The sequence below is a fragment of the Erpetoichthys calabaricus genome, chromosome 1 (assembly GCF_900747795.2).
Source record: "Erpetoichthys calabaricus chromosome 1, fErpCal1.3, whole genome shotgun sequence".
NCBI lineage: Eukaryota > Metazoa > Chordata > Cladistia > Polypteriformes > Polypteridae > Erpetoichthys > Erpetoichthys calabaricus.
The window spans coordinates 219,731,305-219,741,982 of record NC_041394.2 but is presented as its reverse complement, the minus strand read 5'-3'; the positions used below and the strand labels follow the sequence as shown (position 1 = coordinate 219,741,982).

Sequence of the window (10,678 nt, the reverse complement as noted above, 5' to 3'; positions counted from 1 at the left end):
TGGTGTACTTATCACAAACCATCATCTTTGAATGTTGCAAGACTTTCGCCTTGTATGTAGATCGGGGTAATTACATTCATTGCATTCCTAGTCTGAATCACAATCTGATTGTATGGGTGGTTACCTGGCACTGTAGGGTTGCCACCCGTCCTTTAAAATACGGAATCGTGCCGCATTTGAGAATGAAACTGCGCGTCCCGTTTTGAATCAATACTGGATGGGATTTGTCCCGTATTTTTTTTATCATTTTTTTTAAAGCAGCGTCTCATGCAAATCATCCCACACGCATTTTATGAAGATGTCTCCTTTCCTACTTTTGATTGGGTAATACTTGATGTCATCGTTAGTTTGATTGGTCTTTTTAACTGTCCAGTGAGGAGGGCGTGTCTTTTAAGTAGAGTCTGGAAAGTGTTGGCACTGAGATGTGGCGTCAGCGCCAGAGTTGAAGCCCCTAATGTTGCGGTCAGCAAGTCGGCTAACATCCGCCATGTGCCGTCTTTCAGTTGCGAGAAGCAGATCATAGAATGGTTGAAACTGTTGCCCCTAACGTTGCGCCACGGCGTGTGGTTCATTTATACCTCGTGTCTTCTCATTAAACTTTTATCTCGCGAATATGTTATTGCAATCCGCAGGGGGAGCGTTTCTATAAACTTAATTTAAACTTACGTTTTACACCGTGCTTTGTTTCCCTTATGAACATGCTTGAATGCTTCACTCGCTCCCTTCTCAATTGTTTAATTAATTTTTTGCTCTTCGCTGTTTGCGGCTCTTACGTCATTTCCCCCTACTTCGTTCTTTTATCTCGCGAATATGTTATTGCAATCCTTAACGGGAGCGTTTCATTAAACTGATTGAAAATAGTTTTGCATTTACCTTTTTAGTAAAAGGCGAGCTTTTAAGCCTGAGAAATCACCCCGTAAATGCACACGTTTAATTGCACATGTGTTAATATGTATGGTTACACAGTATTAAAAGACAGTGAACAACGTCAGTTACCTTTGTTCCCGCGTTTGATAAAAGGCGAGCTTTTAAGCCTGACAAATCACCCCGTAAATGCACACGTTTAATTGCACATGTGTTAATATGTATGCTTACACAGTATTAAAAGACAGTCAGAAATTAACGTCATTTACCTTCGTTCCCGCGTTTGACTCGTGCTGTAAATCTCTTCCTTGTTTTTAGTTCACGTGATTACGTAGGAGGCGTGATGACGCAATACGTGACTCCGCCTCCTCCATTACAGTGTATGGACAAAAAATATGTTCCAGTTATTACCATTACGCGTATAATTTTGAAATGAAACCTGCCTAACTTTTGTAAGTAAGCTGTAAGGAATGAGCCTGCCAAATTTCAGCCTTCCACCTACACGGGAAGTTGGAGAATTAGTGATGAGTGAGTCAGTCAGTGAGTGAGGGCTTTGCCTTTTATTAGTATAGATTGTAGTTTATTAAGGATTTTTAGATTTTGTTTTATACTTTTTCTTTTTCTTATTGTTCATTTGAAATTAGCTATTAGATTTTTAGAATTATATCATTTTTAAATACTTTATATTTTCTTGTATTTCAGAAATGTTATTTTGTTAAGGTATTTTTATTTGAAAATTACCGTGATGTTTTTATGTTTGGCTACATTATTCAGTAATTTTGTGAAAGTAACTAGCAAGATCTGTTTAAACCCTTTTTATACCTTTTTATTCTCCAGCTTTGACAGGTCATGTACAAACATGTATATTTTAAACACAGGAGCCCTGCATCATTGTAAAATGAGACATTTGCATGAAAAAGACACAAGATCCTTTTGAGAGTGATTTTGCAGGATCCCAGGAGTATTTGCTTGAAGAAAACTGCCTTTCATTTGAAAACTGTGGTAGCTTCATAAGTACAACCATAAGGAATAATAATGGAGCCTCTTTTTTCTGATCTGTGTTAGCGATGGTACAGTCTTTCTTCTCTGTAGAGTGTATCAGTGGTATCAAGTCAATTTGATGGGTCAGGTCTTGGAACTCAAGATAAACTTTGCCATTAGTTTTGGTAGTGTGGGTTGTTGGAACTAGAAACCAACTGTCTACTAATTACATAAATTTTTTGATTGTTTGTTGTGTAGTCCAGGTGTGTAGATTTACTTATTTCTCAAAACTAACTTGGTCTGAGAACCATTACTGAAAATTTATGTTATTATTAAATGATAAAAATAAACAGAGTCATGCTGTTTGATAAAATATCTGCAATTAAATATCAGTGTTGATGAAATACAGTATGATTGACACACCCTACTATAATGTAGAAATGTCACTGCAGAAAGCGGGGAAAGAGTAGCAGGATCCTTATTAGGCTGCTATGGTTACAGATGATGGCTGCCGATACTGTGTAGGAAGCTTGAAGGACTACAATGATGGACTAGTTCTCAGTGTAATACAAGAGAATGATGTGTCTTCTGCTTTACAGAGTCTTCGAGATCATCATGCTGGATTTAAAATTATCAGGAATTGGTGATGTTCAGAAAGTGGTATTGCACTGTTTTTATTCATTTGCTTATTTATTTCCTTTGGATGCATGACTTCACTAAAGGATTCAGTAGGAGAAACAGTAGGTCCCGGAATAAAAGGTATGGCAAGTGGCACAGATTTTGGTAAAGTCTTTGGTTTTTTAGGAGTAAGTTGGAGTGTAATCAGGGATGTTTAGCAGAGTCAGTACACAGCAATTCAATTTTTATTATCCTTTTGGCAAAAGAGGGACTTTATTTTGGCCTTCTGGACTTTGTTTTTGAACCAGATCAGCCCCCTGTTCCCTCATTACTGGCATTGACCAGATCTGTCCATCCATCCATCCATTATGTCTCGATGCATGCTCAATAATCCAGGTAAGGAAATTCTAGAAAGTTGATTATGTTCATCTGGACATAGTTTTTTCCACGGGAGATACGTTATATCACTCATCCAAGTGACTTCCTCAGATGTTTTGAAATCTAAAGAGGGGCAGATCCGACAAAGGCTTTCATCACTTTTAGATGAGAAAACGCTTCAACAAGTGATTGAATTCACTAAGAAGGCTTGTCTAGCACAACACGAAAAGTCTAAGACCAGGCAGCAGAAGAAGTCTGATTTACTTGTGGTGTGCCAGAAACATCAGCATACAAAAGGGAATGGCCTCTACAGCCAACAAAGAGAAGGATGCCAGACACAAACCGAGGATGTGGACAAGTGGGTAAAGAATCAGTCTGACAGACAACTCACCCAAGCAGAGAAAAACATCCTTGCTAAAGGGTTAAACTTTGTTGTCACACCGAAACAAATCCAGCTAGTGGAACTGATGACAGCCACAGAGTCAGCAATCAGAAACAACAACATTGCAGATGTGGAAGCTGAGCAACTGCGGATAAAAGTTTTGGCATGTCTCAGCAATCCTAAGCCCCCTGCACCCAATATCAGTATTGAGGAGAGGAAGGCTCTCATGGCACTCAGTAAGGACGACAACATCATCATCCTTCCGGAGGTGCACAGTGTTGCTAAACCAGACTGACTATCATGAGAAAATTTTGTCTATGCTTAGTGACAAAACACTTATGAACCCCTAAAACGAGATCCAGGTAGTGGTTACAGGAAAAAGGTGATAGATTGTCTCAAGCAGTGCATGACAACGCCATTGACCGGACCTCATACCACAGAGTATACCCAGGGGAAGCTACACCAAGTCTGTATGGTTTACCGAAGATACATAAACAGGATGCACCATTAAGACCCATTGTCTGCATGATCAATTCGGCTACATATAATATCTGAAAGTTCCTGGCTGCTGTCCTCAACCCATTGGTAGGCGGCTCAAAAGCACCATATTCAGAACACTTTGGATTTTGTGGAGAAGGTGAGAGATGTCATTATGGAGGCAGATGAAACTATGGTCTTGTATGATGTTACATCTCTATTCACTTCCGTTCCAGTTATGGAAGCAGTGGAGGTGGTCCATAAGAGATTACAGGATGACCCCACACTCAGTAAAAGGACTACTCTCAGCACTGACCAAGTGTGTCTGCTCTTGGAACTGTGTCTTCAATCCACATATTTCATATACAAAGGCCAGTACTACAAGCAGAAACATGGATGCGCCATGGTTTCCCCAGTTTCACCTATTGTGGCCGATCTGTATATGGAAGAAGTGGAAAAGAGGGCACTATTATCCTATTCTGGATCACCACCAAGCCATTGGTTCAGGTATGTGGATGATACCTGTGTGAAAATGAAATCTCAGGAGGTACCACAATTCACTGACCACATCAACTCATTGGACAAACACATCCAGTTCACCAGGGAGGACATGAAACGTGACAGACTAGCTTTCTTAGATTGTGAAATTGCCATCAGCAATGGGGAACATTTGAAAGTTGATGTGTACCGTAAACCAACACATACGGATCAGTATTTAAGGTTTGACTCTCACCATCCACTAGAGCACAAAATAGGTGTCATCAAGACTCTACAACACAGACCAAACATCATACCCACAGACACAGCGGCCAGGGAAGCAGAAGAACATCATATCAAAAAGGCCCTGAGTAAATGTGGTTATCCCAGCTGGACTTTTGTCAAAGCAAGAACGACACCTAAAGAATGCTCTAAGCAATCCAGAAGAGAGTAAGGACAACCGCTGCCTAAGCGAAAACGTTTGGTGATCCCTTATATGTCAGGAGTATCGGAACAGCTGAGACGCATTTTTTCAAAACACCTGGGGTCTCATGTATACACGGTGCACGAAATGTTGAGTAAGAACGTTTCCACGTTCAAATCGCGATGTATAAAACCTAAACTTGGCATAAAGCCACGCACATTTCCATGGTAGCTCATACCCTGTCGTACGCAAGTTTTCCGATCGGTTTTGCAGACTGGCGGCACCCAGCGTCAAAGCAGTGCTACTGTTCCTGTGTGGTTTATCTTTCATTTTTAGATCCACATCCCTGGCTTTATAAATACACTGAAATTAATATCATATTGTTTATTAGTTTAATGCATCTGATTGTAATTAACCTGTAATAATATAATGGTCCACAGAATGGTCTAACTATTCCAAATACTATAACTGCTTTAGCGTTGTTACTCTTACTGCACCTTCTTTTTCTTCTTTCAGCTGCTCCCATTAGGGGTTGCCACATCGGATCATCTTTTTCCTTATTACTCTCACTGCACCACTCAGAGTATTTATATCACTGTATCTGAGTGTGAATCACAGCTGTACAGCAGCTGATCAGAAAGAGAATTATCGGTGTATAGCAGCTTTGAACTACTCTCATCCGAAAAACGCTTCAGTCTTTCCTGTACTGACCTGGCGGTTCACAAACAGTTTCATCCCAAGAACTCTAAACACACTCAATCAGTCCATCAAGTGCTCCTTGTAGAACTGTTTGTACTTATAAGTACAATTACCTCACTGTAAACTTGCGATACAGTTATAATCTTGCACAACCTGAGCCACTTTATAAAGTGTGTATTTACATATGATGACGATATCATTTTAAAGATGAAATGCAGAAAAATATATTTATTAAATTATACAGATAAAACTTGAACTTTAACTACACTGTGCCGCAGCGCTAGAAAGGAGCTGGAACTTCGTTCATGGATTGTTCCTGCCTTGCACTGTATTCTTGCTGTGGCTGGTGCAACACTGGAAGGATAGATGGATAGAATAATTAAACATTACGAAGATATTTCAATGTTCCTTAAAAGTTTTGAAGAATTGCCGTTCTGAGCTTAAAGATGGCTTAATGTCTATTACAGAGCTGATTGTGTGGCGATTGGGTATTTGGAGAAAGAAAAGTAAGGACAGGAATTGGAGGTTAGTATGTTTGAAAGAGACAGTACTGCTACAATAAAGTTTGTCATCGAAGGTAGCGCATGGCGCAGCAAGCATCTTGCGTGAGACATGAACAATCACAGCGCCACCGAATTCCCATGTTTAATAACATGCTTTAACTCCTACCATCATGAAAATGATAACACGTATACTTCTCAGTGTTTTAATTATTCAGAGAGCTGTAATATTACGAATGTAATGGATTCTGTGTCCTGTTGGAGGAGGAGAAAGCCCGGAAGCACATAGTGATTCACACACACAGAAGATCAAATACAAAACAAAGCATTTAACGTGCTACTTTAGTTACGATGGGATTTGAGAAACTAGTAAATTAAACGATTTTAAGATGAAGTTTATGAGTTTAAGTCTACTTTAATGACAAAATAAACTATGTGATTAAAGTGGAAATTTTGAGATTAAAGTTGACATTTCATGCTTTTTTCACACTGTGTTCCTTTTTTTTTCTCTGTACCTTAATAAGCTTTCATATGACACTCATACAGTGGGCTATGACTCGCCTTTTCACGGCGACTTTGATATCTGACCTGACAACTTCTTTTTTATTTCGGGCACTGTGCAACTTTATGAACATGAGCGTTTGAGTTTCTCCGACATGCTATGTCACTCGATCAACTTCCTTTTGTTGTTTATACCGCTGTTTAAACCAACAAATAGTATGTTTTTCTTTGCATCAATTTGGTATTCGCTGAAATTCTTCTATTTTCCCTTGTACTTTTGCCATTGTCTTTCCACAGGAGGCTGAGCTTAAGGGCTATTTATATTGATTTGCATATTCAAAGAGGCAGAATTCTGGGAGGAGTTGGGGCGGGACAGCAGGCGCGTGCACGTGCGTTACTTTTCATGCTGACCGGGATTTATGGAGCAGAAGAACATGGAAGTTGGTGTTCGCACAGATTTTATGCATCTGGATTTTTTTGTGCACAAGCACATTTCTGCTTTTCTGCTTACGTCATGTTATATTGCGAATTCTATGCACAACGTTATGCATGAGGCCCCAGGTCTTGGTGGGTTTCAAACCTCAAAACACGCTACGGCAAAAATTGGTCCAGCCCAAGGATCGGGTGCCCCAGCACAGACAGAGTAATATAGTTTACTCAGTTAAATGACAAGAAGATTGCAGTGAATTATACATCGGGGAAACCAAACAACCTCTGGCGAAGCGGATGGCACAACACAGAAGAGCTACCTCGTCAGGCCAGAACTCCGCAGTCTATTTACATCTACAGGACAGTGGTCACTCTTTCAGTGATGAAGATGTGCACATCCTGGACAGGGAGGAACACTGGTTTGAGGGAGGAGTCAAGGAGGCCATTTACGTGAAAAAGGAACACCCATCTCTGAACCGAAGAGGGGGCCTAAGGGTACATCTTTCACCATCTTACAGTGCTGTGATTGCAGCCATTCCCCAACTCTCTGTGAATGGTACTCATGGCCATTGATCAATGGACAATTTGCAAATCATTGATCACACGGCCCATTGTTAGTCAATGGTGCTAGTTGTGGTCATTATGCAAAGGTACTATTTATAAGGTTGGAGAAACCTGCAGTCAACTGAGACCGAGGAAGTCACTTGGATGAGTGATGTAACGTAACTCCTGTGGAAAAAACTATGTCCAGATGAACAGAATCAACTTTCTAGAGAAACCATCCATTATCGAACCTGCTATATCCTAATACAGGGTCACGGGGGTCTGCTGGAGCCAAAGATCTGTCCATTATATATAAGTTTTGATTACTTCTTTATCTTAAAATAATCATTTTAAAAACCTTCGCTGGTTACAAAATATCTTTTTGATTTTTTTAAATTTTGAGTAGTATCCATATTACTCCATATTAAAATAAAACACTGTATCTACCAACTAACTGGAAAAATGTTTATTTACTTATTTATTTATTTTTGGCCAAGTACAATTCATTGCAAAGTCAATTTCGCGGACTGTACAGCACATTCAAACAGTGACAGTCTCTGCTATACATAAATTAAAGTCCTATTGAAATCATGGTTTAACATCATTCAGTGTTTCATGGTTAGGTACCTGTTCTCATTTTGTATAAGCTGTGAGGGTGAAATGTAACTCAACAGACTCTAAAGGAGGTATACTTCAGATCCTATAAGGCCATTTTCATTGTGGTCAGGGATTTCATCCAGAGTAATTTAGAAAATGTGATTTCTTACCAGAAAAAATAATTCTGGATGATTTTAACCATTTCACCATTAATATATTCAAACAGTTTCTGGAGACCAACGTATCATACAAGTTACGAAGCTTACAAAGCTAACTGTAAAGAGAATACCTCTGAAATTACCACCTCTTAACACCGTAATGTTAGATACTTTAACACACTTTTCAGGTCAAAAGCATTACATTTTTGTTAAAGGTTTCAAGTAAACCTAGAAACTTTGTGCAACTCACCAAATAGGAAGCTTGTAGGACAACAATGAAATTAAAAATCATAAACCAGCTGGCCTGAAAGGAGTTTCACCCTGCATCATCAAAGTATTCTAACCCCTCTCTTCTGGATCTGTTAATCCCATCCTTGTTCGTGTTTGCTTTTCACAAGTGCTTTAAGAAAAGCAATGTGATGCCAAAGCTCAGGAAAATCAAGGTAACTTCCCAAAATGGCACCAGCCAATTGGAAGTGACTTCTGTGGATAAATGTTTATTGGAAAAAACTAGTAAAAGTTGACACTGACAACTCAGTTCCATGGCCTTTAAACCCATTTTAATTTGTATGTCATATTAACTATCAGTGAATGAACTAATCTCCCAACACTACAGTATTTGTATAAGTTGACAACTGACAAATACATTATGATAGTATCCATCCATTTTCCAACCCGCTGAATCCGAACACAGGGTCACGGGGGTCTGCTGGAGCCAATCCCAGCCAACACAGGGCACAAGGCAGGAAACAATCCTGGGCAGGGTGCCAACCCACCGCAGGACACACACAAACACACCCACACACCAAGCACACACTAGGGCCAATTTAGAATCGCCAATCCACCTAACCTGCATGTCTTTGGAATGTGGGAGGAAACCCACGCAGACACGGGGAGAACATGCAAACTCCACGCAGGGAGGACCCGGGAATCGAACCCAGGTCCCCAGATCTCCCAACTGCGAGGCAGCAGCGCTACCCACTGCGCCACCGTGCCGCCCTTATGATAGTATATATTTTTCTATTATCTTCCTCCTAAACCAAATCATTCCCTTTAAGTTGGTCTTAAAATTCAATTGGCAGTCTTTGAACATGTTTTGTTCCTACAAGAGGAAAGTCAAAACCAAAAAATTCAGATGTGAGCATCAGTAGACTTTGCACCCTAGGAACCAATGGGGTTCGGGTTAAACATTAACACAATACAAGGTTATTGTCTATTATACCTGCCTTGCACTCTCCACCTTGCTTTTTTTTTTTCTTCTTTAATTAATATTGTTTTTATCAGTATGCTGCTGCTGGAGTATGTGAATTTCCCCTTGGGGATTAATAAAGTATCTATCTATCTATCTATTCTACATTTCATTAATTATTTACTGCTCTGATGCTGATTTTTCTGATTATAAAATAGGCCATCATGATAGCAATTGATGAGAAGAATTCATGATTAATTACAGAATTGCGGTATTTGAGGGTTCCTCTAGAGTGCCTCTTTCTCTTGCACGATTTGGCACAAAAACTAATCAGCACATCGTCATCTCATAACAAGCTTAAGTTTTGAGTTTGGTATTTTTCCGTCCAGCCGTTTTAGCTCCGGACCGTCATCAAAAAACTGTGACACACAGACACAAACACACACACACACACAGACATACACCCATCATGAATATATCAATTTTTCAGTGTCAGGTGACCCTAAAACGTCGTGATGCATCAAAAAACATTTTTGAGATTAAATTTTTGGCAAATCTAAAGTTATCGCTCCTCCCCCACAGATGATAGTTTATGGTGGGGAATGGCACAAAGCAAACATAATCACCATAAATAATTAAGCAGTAAACTATTTAATTAAACTAACAATAAAATGAAAATGTTTCATTAAGTAATTCAACAAAAAGAAATCTTGTGTAATTCAATAGTTAGTAAAAAAACATGTAATAATACAATAATTAATTAAGAAAGTAACTCAGTGTAACCCAAGTGAAGTGAATAATTTTAAGGCTATACAGCTGAAGGTAAATTCTCAACATAGAATGGGAAAAAGAAACAAAGAATAAAAAAAAAACAGAAAAAAACAAAGATATAATTAAAACAAATTCCAGGAAATTAAAGGGTCTCAACCTAAATAAATGATGTTTTGAAAGAGACAAACATCTTGAAACAATATGAAATATCTAAAAAGAAATAAGTACTTTGAAGCAATATGAAATGTCTCAATGAACAGCAGGAGTAAAAAAGAGCCAATTAATGCCACAGTGAAGAGCTGTGCAAAACCGAAGTCTTTTCTAATCCTTCATGTGTTATGAGACTGCTTATGCTGAGTGTAAAAGAATACATTCAAGAGATAATAACTTGAGACAAGAATCATAGAGATAGCTAAGTTAAGCAAAGGTCAATTTTGGAAAGATGCAAGCAAATGAAGTACAGGGGCAAGCCCGGAATCAGAGTCAAAATGAAAGAAAGATTTAAACTGAAATAGACCTAGCATTTGGCCTACTTGATATACAGCTAACTATCCAAATGAGGGATACAATAGAAATGAACCACAGCCATATTTATAGCCTAACAGCTAGAGACGTCATGTATGAGATAATTACAGGTACGTGACAAGTCTCCTGTGTCATGTAAAAAAAGAACTGGAAAATATAAAATAT

At 39.0% G+C, this 10,678-nt stretch overlaps 1 pseudogene; it reads left to right on the top strand.

Moving 5' to 3' along the window:
* The first annotated feature begins 2,336 nt into the window (after positions 1 to 2,336).
* On the top strand, positions 2,337 to 7,305 carry LOC127527953 (uncharacterized; annotated as a pseudogene).
* The last annotated feature ends 3,373 nt before the right edge of the window (positions 7,306 to 10,678 follow it).